Below are 16,822 nucleotides of genomic sequence, written 5' to 3' on the forward strand. Positions count from 1 at the left end.
AAAAAAAAAAAAAAAAAATGCCTTACTTTATAATCCTACCATTTTCTGAGTTAATTTAAAGAAAAGAATCATGTGTGCAGCACAAAATACTTTCTTTAATGAACAACATGAAATATCAATCCCTTTCAGAAACAATAATACCAAGCCTAGTTTCTTAACACAAGTCTTCAAAAGCTTCACTGATATTACTGAGTCTTTAATATCCATGGCCATCTCACTCACCTTACAGAACAGATGTTTGATTCTTTTTCCCCCTTCTCTAAATCCAGAAACTGAAAACTTCACATGCACCTCCAGCATACAATTTACCTATAATTCTATAGTATTTTTATTTAAGGAAACCCTGCACCAAAACAACTTCTCACCTCTCCACTCCAATTATACCAAATCCTCACTGCAGGCAAGCATTATTAGTTACATTTTGGAATGAAGCATTCTGAAACAGTTTGAACAGCATATTCAGAGTTTACCAAACAATGAAGCAAGACTCAAAGCACAGTGTGCTCAGCCAAACTAAAGAACTTTTATTGAATAATCATGAAAAGGAAAATGTAGGGTACCACCATGACCTTACATGTTCTGACTGCCATTGCAGGCATATTTCCAAATCAGCACAGATCAGCAGGTGCCTTATAAAAATGGAAGTCAGTGATGAAAATGTGTTCTGTGAAAGTGGTGCATTTTACAGTTCAGAGATCCATAAATACACAAATGTTCAGCTCTGAGCTCCAACAAACCTACCTTTCCTTCCCCAACTGAGCAGATTTGTATATGCAGCTTTCTATGAAAGTCAGCAACAGTTTTCCTCATCTTAGAGAGGAACTGCAGCATAAGAAGCTTCCAACCCCTCAAGGCAAAGTGCATATCTGCATAGTCTGTTCTGTTAATACACACCTTAGAAAGTAAAGAACTCCAAATGTCGTTAATACGGTGCTCTCCAGATAGAATTCTGGTTACTTAGGTTTTTTTCTTGTTTCTTCTTTAGCAGGTCTCCTTCTATTGACTTGGCATCTAATCATATGGGGTGAAAGTCATCATAGCTGAATTACTTCCAAGAAACCATGCTGTGGGATGTATTCTGCATCTTAAAACAATGTGCACACTAACTCCATAGTGTACCTCTGATGAGGGTAACACCAGTTAACAGGCTGAAACAGCATCTGTCCTCATTACCTAAAAGCTCCTGGACACCGAATCCACAAAACCGTGTATCCAGCCATGCCAGCACTTTCATACAAACATAATACTTATATTAAATTTACTGAAGTCCACTTAGAGCCCAAGCGACGTGGATGTCCTTCACTGAATGTCCAGCCAGACAGCCACACATCCCTAAATCAGGGTATCATGGCAGCTGTTGTGAGCCCAGTTCATTTTGCACTATGGAAGTCTTGCACACTGAAATCTGATGCACACATGAGTGGGTAACTGTTTGTCAGGACTGGGTGGGGGTGGTTAAAGGAACATGAAATGCATTGCATCAGGGCTGCTCACAGGTGTCAAAATAAGTTATCATAAAAGTGTTAGCATAAGAGTTATGGTTGATTTTTTTTAATTTAAAAAAAAAAAATGAACAAGAAAGTGAAAGCCATAGTCACACTGAACGCAAGGAAGTGTAAATACACTGGACACATACAATGTTAACACTGAGCTTTCACACACAGTCTATGCAACATGTCCAAGAGCAACTACTCACCTTTGATCTGTAGTTCCTAAACTTCTGAGACCATTAGACCACTATGGCCTTTCCATAAGATTTTTCATTAACTACCACACACTCCTTTTATAGTGTTTATCGTTCAAAGTTTGAGGATAAGAGATGGGAGATGCTGTTAAAACTCCAAAGTATCGAGCTCACCAGTGTATCATAATGTTTTCAAGATAAATTTACCCTAGGAAGGTGAAATCAGACTAATGCTAAATTATACAAGAATGCCTGAAGAATTTTAGGATTAAATGGAATCAAAATATATTCCAAATTAATTAATTAGAAATGGCTTTCCTTAATCCAGAAATGTTTCCACTGATCTTAAAACCAGTTTTGCAGTGCTCTAAGCAAGGAACTCCAAGTGAGGTTGGGACGCATGCTACACCCATACATGGTCTCCCTAGATTTAAGCAATTTGACACAATGAAGGAATTAAGAAAAAAGTTCCCTACCTTTATCAAGCCTAGTTAATTTCTCCTATAAGCAGTTAAACTGCATTCCAAAACGTATTATTTCTGTCTAAGTGCATTACCATTATTATGAATCTAATACTGTAGCATTCCTACCATTTTAATTTACACAATAACGGCAACCTACAGGGAACTTACACAAATAGCTTACCTTGGACCCCACATTCCTACAAATATAAGAATTTTATTTATATATAATTTTAAAGAAAGCCAACTTTTCTAAAATACAGTCCAAACTTGTATATGCACAATAATCCCATCTCCACCTTCATAACCAGCTGTATATATTATTTGAGTGCATAGCAGCATATGTATGCAGTTTCAAAGATAGCTCTAAAAAATTTAACCGAACTAGCTGAATATTTTTCATTGAAGAGTTACTCAGTATGGCACTTGTTTATTGCTTGACTCCATACCAGCATATAAAGATCTCCTATTTGCACTTAAATGCAAGCGGCATACAGTATCATTAGCTGAACAAATGGGTACGTCCTACAGGAACCACACCACCATGCACAGGGCTGTGGGTAACATTGAATAAACAAAGCATACAGTGTCAGTACTGCTTAGTTCTAAGTGGCACTGACACAGTGTCAACTGCTGAAGTCACTGGGGATAAGGTATTAGCAGCTCACAGGCCAATACCACATATTCAGCAGACTTTGGGTATGGACATGGAGTGAATAATCTTAAAAGAGTCTTCTCAGAAGATGAACTGTCACATTTTAATTATATGCACAAGCTAAGCACATATATGAATTGTTACTAGCAGACTGCAGAAGAGGTGTGCAATTTAAAGAGGGGATTCAAAGACCAGATGGTGGCCATCTTCCTTTCATGGAAAAAGGGTTCCAAGGGCACAGAAATAGAACAGAGGAAGGTACAAAGAACTGGAGTGTAAGAAGGACAAGAGTGTCAAGTAGTGCTGAACGTAGGTGGAGCTAAAGATGCAGGAAGAAGCAAGTGCTGACACATGGGTGGAACATTCTTTGCTGCTGCCTAAGATTAAGCAAGGGAGAAGCCAAACTATCTTTAGAGGGGAAGTGCTTATAATGCACCTGCATCACAATTGACCTTTCCCAATTCAATCTTAATTTAGCTTGAGTAGAGAGCAATGTAGGCAGCTGATCAGAACAGGCCATGATGCAACAGCAGTACATGTGCCTAATCCTTGGGCAGAAAACACAAAACTTCCACTGCCATAATCTGATTTAAAAGCACTGGAAGGCAGGGACTATGTCCCCCCCACTTCATGTTCTGAGGTTGCTAATGGTGCCATATTTGGGGTTACAAGTTTTTTTTCCTAGGGCAGACTGGCACAGATAGTGAGGGGGGTTTTGCTTTCCTCATGAGAATTGGGCACAGACTTTTTTCCCCTGTCACTGCAATGGCAGGGCACTGCCAGTGCTCTCATCTCCCCTGCTTTCAGGTGTGGCATGTTCCAGAGTGCTCTTGGAGTTTTAGATATATCATTCCTAATAGCTGGAAAACGTTTGCAATGGCCGTTTGATGATTCCCTGGTTAACAATTGCCCACAGACACACGACACCAGACTGGATGGCTCACAAAGCCCCTTTCAGTCTTATGGTTTTATTATTATTAATTACGAAGTGGTCTTCTCCATTGCCAATTGAAAGGGGATTGTACTAGGAAGGACTACCATAGCAAGAAAGGGAAGGCAACCTGAGAGGACCACCTCCTCAATTGCAGTAACTGCATATTATCAAAAGACAGCCCAAGCAAAAATCAAGGGAGGAAAAAAAGAAGAAACAAGGATGTACAAAGAGGGTGAGTGACAGAATGGTGCAAATGCCCTCCCCAGTGTGACATTTACACAAAGCAACCGTAACAACTACGTATGTAAATGCAACCAATGCTCCCTGCTACACAGGTCACACATACACATACAGCACAGCTAAAGAGAAATTCCTTGTTTTGCTCAGCTCTGGTGAAATAATTAACATACAGGGAGTACCTACTAGTGTTTTGTTCCGGTCCTCTGAATGACTGCTCTGCTTTCAAACTCCAACTCACTATGAGTAGATACCAAACATTCATTTCTAATTTGGGACTAAAAAAGGTCAGGTTTCAACCATTTTAACCACATTTTCTTCAGATTCCCCACCCTTGCCATCATATAACCCAATCAGCATACTATCTGTATTGACTGCTAAGCTTGCAATGAACAACTTGAATTGCATCATCTACTTCCCCGTCCCAACGCGCAGTCTCTCCTAGGCAGTTTTGCCAGCTGCCATGGATAGAGTTCCTTTCGTTTTTTGCAGCCAACAAGTAAATCAGGAATATCCATGTATCACAGCTTAGCTGTAACCATGCATGCTAACAGCTGTTGCCATGGTAGCCTTGCCCACACACATCCATTTGCAGTTAAACACTTATGTTATACTAATATCATTCCATTTGGTTTCAGCAAAGGACTCAATCCTGCAAGGTACCGGGGCCCTTGACTGCCTATGCAATGGGAACCGAGAAAGTTGGGGCGAGGGGGGAAGAAATGGGGGAGAAATAGGAGTGCCTGCTTCATAAAAAACAGACCCCTTAAAAAGTGAAAAGCTTTCCAGGACAAAAGAGTTCAGAGAAGAAAACCAATATAACAAGCCATCACTCCAAAATTGGGACTCACTTAGCACCATCAAAAGAGTACACCTTCTACATATATTCTCTAACACTTCTGCTAAAAAATTCCAAAAGCTACAATTGGAAAAGCTAGAACTGAAGCTCCAAGCTTTAAACTTGGGAAACTACACTTTCCAAGCCTGAAGCAAGACTTCTAAATCCATATCAAGACACCTAAATATAAAGGGTCTGATTCTCTCCAAAATGTCCTGAGCAGCTGCAGGCCCTGCTAGTGTCAGTAGGATTTCTTAATGTACACGCATGCACTTGCCTTTTGCCTAAAAGCAAGTTTAGGAGCCTAGCTTTGAAATATTTTACCCAGGTAATTAACATCCCTTCCATTTTACAGAGAAAATGTATTAAATTTACACCCACTTTACTGTGAAGAGTAATTATTGTTAATAAATTCTACATGTGTAATTAAGTGTTTAGTTTTCTGCTGCTTTCCATTGTGCATGAAGGAGAATGAGGGCCAATTAAGTGCTTTTAATACATTCTGTGTATGTTGCAACTTGAGGGAAACAAAATAACTTGTACCAGTTCTGCTTTTCTGACACATCTATGTCAATTCATACCAAAAAAAAAAAAAAGTTAGGAGGAGGATATTAAGTTTACAAATTCAGGGGCTAGAAAGTTCCAACTAACCAGAATTAAGGTTACCCATACAATTTTAGTTCAACCTCCTTTGATAAAGTAATTAGGATACAGTCTAATTACCTGATGACAAACTATTTTAAATTCATTCAGTAAGCAGTACTCAGGGATTGACCTGAGTTATGAATGAGGTTAAAGCAGCGGTTCCCAAACTGGTACGCGTACCACCAGTGGTACTCAAACAACCCGAGAGTGGTACAAAGAAGGCCAGGGGGAGGGGCGCAAGCACAGACACCCAGCCGCAGCCCGCTGCAGGCAGCCAGGAACACAGCCCAGCCACCTGTGCAGTAGTACCCAGCTGGTAAGTGTGTTGTTGGCAGGGCAGAAGGAGCGGGGGGCAGACTGAGCCACAAAAACAGTAATAAGTTTTGGAGCTTGTTCTTATCACCTCATTAATTGAACATGTGGCCAGATGCTCGCCTGTGGCTGGGAACCCCCCTAAACTGACAGGCTCCCAGCCACAGGGGTGTACCAACTGCTGCCAGCCCCACAGGTGACAAAGTTCACAGTGGCAGCAGCATTCTTGGAGCTGCTGTATGCCCAGTCCCACAGGTGACAAGGCTTGCAGCAGGGACAGTAGGGAGAACGTTACTGCCACTGTGAGCCTTGTCAGGTGCAGAGCTTTCAGGGGGAAGAGTGGGGAGAACACTGCCAGCATAGCATCCTGGTGAACAAGAGGAGTAGAGGGAGCTCTTATTTTCCATTATAAAAAACCCAAAAATTAAATACCAAAGTTTACAGGTACTTAAAATTTATTTTATTATATGTGATTGAGGCACTGGTAGGCTTCCAAATTGTTTTAAAATTGTAAATATATGTTCAATTGATACCTGCATATACACACATACAATGGTGTTTCATTTTAATCATGGATTTGGGGGGGGGTTTATTCAGAGAATCTGCAACTTGTATCAGAGAATTTGTGGATCCCTAGTCATTTTATACAAGCTTACTTACTAGACAGTTATGTCAGAGAATGGATATTCATTTGCTCCAACTCAGACAAGAGTTTGTGTGGAAAGAACTTGAAATTTTCTTCCCCCAGAAAAAAAGACTGCAGTACCTCAAGAGGAAGAAAGACAGGCAGACAGACAGGAAGCATGGCACAGAGGATGCTATAAAGCAACCAATAACAGCCATCGTGAAAGGGATGCAACACATGGGGTTATTCCCAAGAAACAGGCCAGACAAGATAACCTGTCTGTAGAGCAACTGCTTTTTGTTGTGGTTGTTTCTAAATATTTCTAAGCTGTGGAATCAGGATATGCTCTATAACACTGGGGGCCAACCTCTTTAGCTAGTGCACGAATTAGAACCACAACCTCTCCCATCTCCTGCTCTGCTTTCTGCCTCAAGTACTGTGCTCCCTGCCCCCATCTGCTGCTCTGCTTTCTATTCCCTGCCCAACCTGTCACTGTGCTGCCTGCCCTTCTCCCTAATCTGCTGTGTGTAACACACAGACTGCCCAGGCCCCACATGGCACCTGTGCTGCAAGCTGGTCAACCCTACTCTACAAGGTGAACAGAGAGACTGTGATACTACTGCATACAGATTTAGGATTTATATTTTCCCTCTAGGCTTTGCTATGTATGAAAGTGCTCCCTTCTATGAGTGTACATGAATAATCAATAAAACCAATCAAGTCTCACCTGTGCACTAATTCAGCAAGTCACTTCATTATATTCTTAACATGAGGTGCATGAATTGACCTATGCACAAACTTCAGCTAGCCAAATCATAGTAGAGTAGGAAATATATAAGAAACAACCGTGGGATTAAGTAAAACCCTGTTACATGGCCTTTACATTTTCATGGCACATGGTGAAGAAGCAGATGAATGTAGAGTGAAAAAAACTGGCGAAACTGGCCAATTGTCACCTTGGGTCCACCACGATCCACTGGCTGGAAAATTGGCTCTGTGGTCGGACCCAGAGGGTAGCAATTGATGGAAGTCACTCATCATGGTGTCCTGTGACCAGTGGGGTCCCCCAAGGCTCTGGCCTTGGACCCATACTGTTCAACATCTTCATTAATGATGTGGACACTGGAGTCGGAAGCGGACTGGCCAAGTTCGCAGAAGACACCAAACTTTGGGACAAAGCATCCACACCAGAAGACAGGCGGGTGATCAAGGCTGACCTGCACAGGCTCAGGAAGTGGGCGGACGAGAATCTGATGGTGTTCAACGCCGATAAATGCAAGGTTCTCCACCTTGGAAAGAAAAACCCGCAGCATCCTTATAGGCTTAGCAGTGCTATGCTGGCTAGCACTATGGAAGAAAAAGACTTGGGGGTCATCATTGACCACAAGATGAACATGAGCCTGCAATGCGATGCTGCAGCTAGTAAAGCGAGCAAAACACTGACTTGCATCCATAGATGCTTCTCAAGCAAATCCCGGGACGTCGTTCTCCCCTTGTACTCGGCCTTGGTGAGGCCGCAGCTGGAGTACTGCGTCCAGTTTTGGGCTCCACAATTCAAAAAGGATGTGGAGAAGCTTGAGAGAGTCCAGAGAAGAGCCACACGCATGATCAGAGGTCAGGGAAGCAGACCCTATGATGACAGGCTGAGAGCCATGGGGCTCTTTAGCCTAGAAAAGCGCAGGCTCAGGGGTGATCTGATGGCCACCTATAAGTTTATCAGGGGTGACCACCAGTATCTGGGGGAACGTTTGTTCACCAGAGCGCCCCAAGGGATGACGACTAGGTCGAACGGTCATAAACTACTACAAGACCGTTTCAGGCTGGACATAAGGAAGAATCTCTTTACTGTCCGAGCCCCCAAGGTCTGGAACAGCCTGCCACCAGAGGTGGTTCAAGCGCCTACATTGAACACCTTCAAGAGCAAACTGGATGCTTATCTTGCTGGGATCCTATGACCCCAGCTGACTTCCTGCCCTGTGGGCAGGGGGCTGGACTTGATGATCTTCCAAGGTCCCTTCCAGCCCTAATGTCTATGGAAAAAAACACAACACATGCAACTGCTATCTTACAATTGACACTATTTATAAACATACTGGAAACACCTGAAACCCTTGACCAACTGACAGGACAGAAGAACAAATGCCAGCATCCTGCCTCAAGCAAACACCAGCAGCACTGAAGCCATGTTTATACAGCACCAGCTCCAGACAGCATGGAAAGGACATGTAATAAGGATTCTTGATAACTAGCTTCCAAAAATGGATCTTATACTCCCAACTCACTGATGGCCATCCTTCTAAAGGTAGGAAAAAGAAGACATTCAAGGACACCTGGAAAGCCAGTCTGAAGAAATGCAATATTAACAATCACTACCTGGGAAGACTCAAGCACTGAATGGTCTCTAATGACGCCATGATGCATGACAAGGCATTGATCATTTCAGGCAAACTCACCTCACTGTGGAGGCAAATAAACGAGAGAGACACAAACGGAAAAGGCTGTGACCCAGCATCACCGGAATCTACTCCTCCTTCCCAGAACTGCCAGCCATGTCTGCAGTCAAACATACAGGACATTTTCGGTTGCCTCTGGACTCAAAGACTTCCTATTAACTGGAAGACTATCATGCTCATACTGAGTGACTGCCACCAACAATTTAGAAGCAGTAAGATGGCCTACTGTCTTACATCAATTATCACTTTTTTGTGAATGCATGTTCTAGTAGTCCCTAAAGGCTCCAATGATTATGTGAGGTGTTGTACAAAAAAATGTACAATGGACAAGCTCTGTGCTTAAATGGCTTAACACCATATCTAAATTAAGTTGTAAGTGAATACAAGCATGCATACACATTTTAAGACAAGACACGCCAATTCTGATCAGTCCTGAGAAAGTGGAAACACTTTAACAAAAATCAGCAGTTTAAAAGAAGTGATAGGAGGTGTAAAAGTATAACATGCCAATTTTCCTAAGGACCTGAAAGCAGTTTACAAACACCTGCTAGAGTCAAGTTCACACAACAACACAGAAACCATGAGAAGTCTCCAGTGAAGGTGAATTGCTGCAGTCCAACACATAAGCATAAGAGCTGGTGTCAAAGTGAAGAGGCCCTCAATAAATCCTGTGAAGGTGAAGCTGGAGTTGACTCACACAGAAAGAGATTTAAGGGAAACTGTCACCTAGAAAGTACCAAGGGAGTCTGCAGTATTTATTCCATCTTGGGGCCTGAAGTAGCAGCCACAGACCTATTCCCTGCTACAGACTAGGAATGGACTCCAAATCCCTAATTCCCCATACAGTTTTGCATGCTGTTTTCTTTTAATTTCTCTAGACCAGGCTTCCCCAAGCCTGATTCCCAGTACCTAGGCTTCGCAATCCTACCTCCACTGTCCAACTGGGTAGCAGGCACTATAAGGGGAAGCCAGATGGAGCTAGCAAAGCATGCCCCTAAACCTCTTCCCCAAACCAAAGACTGCCTGGTTAGGGAAGAGGCAAGGAAAAATAGATGCTGCTCCCCTCCCAATCCTGAAGGGGAGGGGAACAGCAGTGCAAAGCTCCCCAGCCCATTCCCAATATGAGGCAGTCTTTGGTTTGGGGAAGAAGCAGAGTGGCTGCTGCTATCACCCTCCCTCCCAAATGAGACCAGGAGGGAACATATAAGGATTCACTCTTGTGAGAGAAGTTCTTGCAAGGGAGGTCTTCTCAGTCTCAACCTGTAAAATCTTCCAGAGGGGGGGGCATGTTTGTAGTAAATGCAATTCTCCCAGCAGAAACATAATGCTTATAATGCATAAAGCCACAGTACACACCCTATTTGCCTTTGTAACATGTTGATTTGGTAGCATGTTGCTCCCACATTTAGTAGACCCAGGAACAGTATCTCTACCATCTTTAAACAAACAGGAGCTTAACTTTATGATGATGTTTAACATGCCTCAGGATTCTTCATAAAGAGGCACTATACAACAAGCACTAAATATTAGTCAGTTTTATACTCCGATTTTGCTTTACAATTTGTAGTGTAGGAAGGTAGAACTTATTGTCTAATCATGGGTCCATCAAGCACATTAATTCTGGCTCACTCTAAAGCAAAGTCTGGTGACAAAAGAGATGCACTCAAAAAAAAAAAAAGGTTTAGAAGATTTTACATAAATCCCCATTTAATCCTGACAGACTGCAAGGTTTGCTATAATAAAACTTACTCAGCCATTTTGCTTCTACAGGATCTACACTTGCATCTGTCCATATTAAAGGTTACTCATGTGGAAGTCAGGCATGCATAAAAGCCTGTTTTCTGAGTCTTAAATATCATGTTTTACTGTATGTAATTTGGAAAATGTTTTGAAAACAATATTTTAGGCCTCTCAGCAGTAATGCAGACCTCTGCAAGAAAAATAAGTGAAATCACATGACATACAGTCTCATCAGAGGTGACAAGAATATTACCTTAGAAATAAAGCACATGCTTTGTAAAACATGGCATTTTCCATAAAAAAAAATAAAAACAAAATCAAACAATAACATACAATTTGTTGATGAACGTTTGGGGACCAAAATAATCTTCTTTGCATTGTTAGGGATGCCAAAATGCAACATTTTGAAAGCAGAACACCATTCATTGTATCTTTATGGTCATATTTAAAAAACTGAAATTTCATATACTTTGGAACATCATATGCAAATATTAGCTATCCAAAGCCTCGGAGGCACTCATCAGCCACAAGTAGGCTACCCTAACGGATATAGCCAAAGGCACACAACAGAACCATATGGTCATCACCCCGGCCAGCCATCTCTGATTCCCCAGCCCAATGACCAGACGCTCTCTGACAGCTGGGTTCAGACTACAGCACAGGTGCATTTGAGCCTGGCACCAGATACCCATGACTAAGCAGCAGAACACATTAACAGATCTCCCCTGGTACCTTCTGGATGTAAGGTCACATCAGACATTTTGACATACAAACCTTGTAGCACCTAAACACCACAATGGACATTCCCTCCCATTCATAGAAACCAATTACCAAGAATCAGGCAAAGTACTATATGCCACACAGATGCACAGCAAAAAATATTACTATTAAGGGTCTTTAAATGACAGCATGAAGGGAATAAATCTGTTGGTTGCTATTTTTCTGTTAAATGCCATTCTGTTGGAGCTTTGGGAGGGAAAAAAAAAAGTGTGTTTAAAATCCTCAGTGTTTTTCTAAGCAAGACAAATTGTTTGAAAGAAATGGTAATTACTACTGTCCCTGTAAGCTTGGGCACCAAGATAAATATGAAGATCTACTTCTGTCCTTTCATTTCTGCTGTGCACTACGTTACATACATCTTTCCATGTGTATTTCCTTGCAAGAAAAGGCATGTCTAAAGAAGATGCCATTATCAATTAATAGTTTTACTGGAAGAGTAAGATATATTTTGATACTACAGTATGGTGCATTCTCTATATCAGGGGTTTGCAAAATTTCACCTGTGAAAGGCCATTTCAAAGGGGCAGTCCTGGTAGCAGAAAGCGCTGAAGAGGCCCCTGGGCCATACTGGAAACTTGAAAAGGAAGAAAAGAAGAGAAGAGAGAAGTACTAGCAGACCATAATGCTCATGAGCCTCATTTGGCCTGCAGGCCACATTTCAGGAGCCTACAGGCTCTATAGGCTACATTTATTATGGAAAAACCTGCCTTAGCGAGTCTGAGAGCATTATTTCCAAAGCCAAATTCTTTAGTTACCATGCAGGTTTCAGAAAGAGCTATAAAAAGTGACCGAAAACAGCAATTTAGGCAGAAAGTTACATCACAACAATATAACCATCACGAGCACAGCCAATTGTTCATTTGCCAAACTGGTTACCCACAGATGGACCAGCAGCCAAAGTTACTCAAAAGACCACATCTGTCCCCGTAACAATGACCTCCCCCTCCACAACCACATTAATCAGGAACTATGAAATTGACAATCACCACAATAATAATAATAATAATAATCACAAAAAGAGATCTGCTTTTTAGAAAGAGGTTTGGAAACTCCTTTCTGAGTATAAACAGCAAAGAATCTCAAATACTTCAGGGCTAAGTGTAAAAAAGTTGCTTCTGTTCTTCAGCAGCTGTTTAAATATTACTCTTTTCACACTATCACTTGTGTTAGCAACTTTCCTCCTTTATCCTTTGACAAGGTAATTATGAGTCACATTCTCACTATAGTAAATAATGACAGAAATAAACTTAGCCTTGGTTTTTGTCTCCAAAGTCCCATTAGATGTTTGAAAGCTGTTGCCTTATTTTCTCAAAAAGATATGGCTCTGTTCATTCAGGGTACCACAACATTCTGCTTTTTCTCCTTCCTTAAGTGATATGCTCTTAAGTATGTGTTAACTCAGGGGTCAGCAACCTCCAGCACATGTGCAGAGCATGGCACGGGAGGCCATTTTGCTTGGCATGCCACAGCTGTGGGTAGCTGCTCCCAGCTACCCAGAGCCAGGCTGCAGCTGGGAGGCTGTGAACAGCTGTGCCAGGCTTCGGAGCCCCAGGAACAGCTCTGTACTGGTGCCTTGGAGCCAGCAGTGGGGGAGGGGCCTGAGGCAGCACAACCCCAGTCTCTCCCCTGCTCCCAGCACAGAGCTGGTAACTGGGCTCTGGAGCCCGGTGCAGCTGTTTCTAGCCCGCCTGGGCTCTGGGCAACTGCAGCAAGCAGGCTGCAAACAGCTACACCGGGCTCTACAGCTCTGGCATCAGCTCCATATACGCAGTCACCATGGAGCTGATGCCAGAGCTGCGGAGGCCGATAAAAATGCAAAATAATTACTAGGAGGGATGACTAAGATATAAGCCAAGAGCAAGATTTGAAATCCATATCGCCTTCAAAAGACAGACAAGATCATAGCCTGCCTCCACAGTGAAAGGAGAAACTGAAAAAAAATTGTTCCCTGTCTCAGGAAGAGAAAGGGATTAAGGAAAGGGGGGCAGGGGAGGTGGTAAGGTCAGGGTAAATATACTGGTTTTAACTTTTTAAAAGAGATAAGTTAAGAACTGTACTACCCAGGGTAGTGATCAAGACACCAGTACTAAAGAAATTAAGGAATAGGTTCACCAGTAGAAATACCATGAGTAATCCTGAACAAGGCACAGAACTTTTTTTTTTCCTGGATCTTTCAACCTCCGACTCCAATTCCTGAAGACGCTAATGTTATCCAGAGACAGTATGTTTTTGATCTGTGAAAATGCTAATTTCCAGAAAATTTCTTAATCCTGAATCTGAATGAAAAAACCCCCACAGAACACATCAATTTTCATGGAAGAGAAGTCCAACAGTATTTCACTTCAGAAATACAAAAACATGACACTTCCAAAATAAAATACATACTCTTCAGAATTTTTGAGTGCCTGCCTGGTGAACCACAGCAGAACTGGAGATGGTGAAGCCCTAACAGCTTGTTGATTAAAATTTGTTGACTCCCACCTAGTTAAGATGAGTCGGTTCAGTTTCACAACTCTTGCCCATCACTGAAACTGGACCTTGGAAGTGTCAGAAAGCATGGCTCTTCAGTAACCTGCCTTGTGGGCTAAAGGCACTTGGAAATCCTGGGAACTAGTTCTCCTAACTGCCTCAGCCAGATGGTGTGAACCCAGGCAGGTGATCTGGCTGGAAGCCAGGCAACTTCCTATCAGAGCATTATTACAAACCAAATCATGGTTTCAGCATCCCCGTGCTTAAAATGTGGTGGCAGGGACGCTTTATCTGAAGCTCATTCAACAAGCTTTACATAAAAGTGCCCCCACCGCCATTTTTAAGCACAGGAACGCTGATGCACAAGATGCTAGAGCGTGGTAATTACCATGATAGAGTCTGCTCCGATGCGCTGTAATTACAGTGCATGGGAGCAGCCTTGCTGCTCATGTATAGGCACCCTAAAGTGTCAAGCATACTTTGATGTGGTGATTTTTAAGTGTTTCATCAGATACTTTTAGAATCTTTAACATTTATATGCAAAACTTAACTTACCCTACACGTTTTCAAGCTGCAGAAATTGCCTTTGTGCCACCATACATTTTTTTTATGGCACCATAAAACCTGAGCTAACAGATGTCTATGTCCTTTGTCATGCCACAAAATGACCAAATTTGTGGTTGTGACAATTCACTGAAATAGTTTTGTGCTCTCCTCCCCCCCCCCCCCCCCCTAGTGAGCGTGGGAAGTCCAGGGCTGCCTGTACTCCTGGGATATGTTCTCAAACTGCCACAGGATTCAGGCCCCTGCCACTCCTAGGAGCTCAACCTGTGGGACAAGTGACATCAGTTTTTTCTAATCAATCAGAACAACTGTGCTTGGACACATCCCAACAGAGCTGATAATGCAATGAGAACTACCTTTATTTTTAGCCTCAGGGTCCTATCTGTTTGCTGAGAAAGGAGGGTTTTACATAACAGTCTTTTCTGTCTGAAAGCTGGGGTAAAGGAAGGGGCTGGAAGTGCAAAATTCCAGTGTGCAACCTGAGTCTCAGGAAGCTGAGAATGGGACAGGAAGCGATATTCCTGACAGCCTGAGGAAATCTCACTAAAAACGGAGCCATAAATGATGGTGATAGTGACTGCATCTCCCAATGTCATTCACTTGCTAGAAAAGAGTCTGCCTAACTTATCTGAAGTACGCTCCTACTGCCTAATTAAGATGGCTCTCTTGTGCCATTCTTCTTTGATCCAAGAGCATAATGTAATGATATATTTATTTTATGTCTAGTAACCTTCCAGGATAAAAATGGAATTTTATTTTAAATGGTTTGAGAGAACTTCTAGCTAATCACTAAGTATTTTGCTTTATTAAAATCTGATTGTATCCATACCTATGTCTCCTACACTGTGTTGTTGGAGAACCTATCGGTCTCACACTTTAGGGGGGAAAAAAAAAAAACCAACAATCCAGTCATTTATGGATTTCAAATGATCTTATGGTATGCTTTCCTTTTAAAGGAAAGGGAAGATAACCCAGCATGGATGGTTCAGGGTCAGTGCAGAACTGGGGAGGAATGGAGAGGTCAAAGATGGCTAGTCCCCGGATCCCAAGCAACCATTCCAGCATGTGGGACCACCAATGTTAGGGAAACCCAGTCATGATCTTTTTCTCAGATAGTAAGAAGGCAGCTGGCAAGTCTGCTGGGACAATAACTGTAGGTCACCCAATGATTTCCCAAAGCAGAGAAATGTTCACTGATGTAGAGAAGTCAGGCTTAAGGCTGTTCTGTTTCAGTAAAGCAGCACAAAGAGCAGCTGGAGCATGGTCACAGCAGAGTTGCCAGAATACTTTTATTTCCTCAAATGACCTATAAAATGCACAGACCACTGCAAATATAGACGGACGGAGGGATGCAAATAAGGTACTCAAGTCTCCAATCGAAAAGTATCATACTTTGCATGTGAGGGTATCAGCAACCACAGGTTAGACAATTCACATAATAAACTTAACTCGCTCACACAATGAAAAAGGAGTAAGCTATCAGAGATGTTCTTAGACTTAACTCTGCAAATAAGGTCTCCCACTTAAATGAACAGGAAGTCTCATAAGTTTCTCTCTTCACCACAAGGCCCTATTAAATTTGAGCCGTCAGTCCCGCCTAAGGCCACGGCAATGAATAAACTAACACATTTAGAAGCTGTGTATGGCGTCAGCCATTTTAGAACATGTGTATGATGCAAGAGCTAGCAACCAAATTGAAAATACTTTTTACTAGGGATGGTGCCAAGTCTTTTATTCTATCACAGGCAGGATGTACCCCTCTCGCTTCCCTTCCATCACCAGTTGTACGTGTGGCCTAAGCAAGGAAGGCTGTGCAGGCAGAGGTGATTCCTGCCCTTGGGATGCTGCCTGAGAGATTTTTCCTGCAGCAAGGGTGGGGTTAGGCAGACAAGGCGGCAAGAAACACACACACACACAAGGCACCTTGAAAAAGGGAACAGTGAAAGGAAGTCAGCTAAACTCGCAAGCCACGCTTGCACGTGTGCGTTACACCGCGACATTGCCCGTTACCTTGCAAGGCAAGCAAGTAGCCATAGGTCTGGGGCTGAACCCGTGTCTTTACGCCGCACGTTTCTACAGCGCCGGGCACCTGGGAACGACGGGAACAATACCCCACGCGTCGGGCCCCACACACGTGCGCCAGTCCCCTCAGCTCTCCCTTTCTTCCGCCTCAAACAAAAACAAGCCAGGAGGAAACTGCCCAACCCGGGTGAAACCGCCTACAGGCAGCCCCGCAGCGAGAAGCCAGGCCCGGCCCTCGCAGGCATCTGGGGGGTTTCCGCCCACGGGTGAAAACACCGCACAGCCGGCCGGGCATCATCTGAATGCCAACAAGGAGGGGGCATGGCGGAGGCCTACCCAAAACTTCCTCTGCAATGATGGGGGGGGGGGGAAACCCGCGTGCCCCGCGCGGGCCGTCTGAGGG

At 43.0% G+C, this 16,822-nt stretch overlaps 1 protein-coding gene across 2 annotated transcripts in view; it reads right to left on the reverse strand.

Annotated features, from left to right (window-relative positions):
• SLC7A1 (solute carrier family 7 member 1) overlaps positions 1–16,591 on the reverse strand; it is a 60,501-nt gene extending 43,910 nt beyond the window's left edge. The window contains exon 1 of one of the 2 annotated variants that reach the window (XM_025208712.1): positions 16,408–16,591. The gene's annotated coding sequence lies outside the window, so the exon portion shown is untranslated. Of the gene's footprint in view, positions 1–894; positions 1,013–16,407 lie in introns of those variants that run through there. The other variant, XM_025208713.1, reaches the window with a different exon arrangement.
• Positions 16,592–16,822: the final 231 nt, after the last annotated feature.

The sequence above is a fragment of the Alligator sinensis genome, unplaced genomic scaffold (genome assembly GCF_000455745.1).
Source record: "Alligator sinensis unplaced genomic scaffold, ASM45574v1 scaffold84_2, whole genome shotgun sequence".
Classification (NCBI taxonomy): Eukaryota; Metazoa; Chordata; order Crocodylia; family Alligatoridae; genus Alligator; species Alligator sinensis.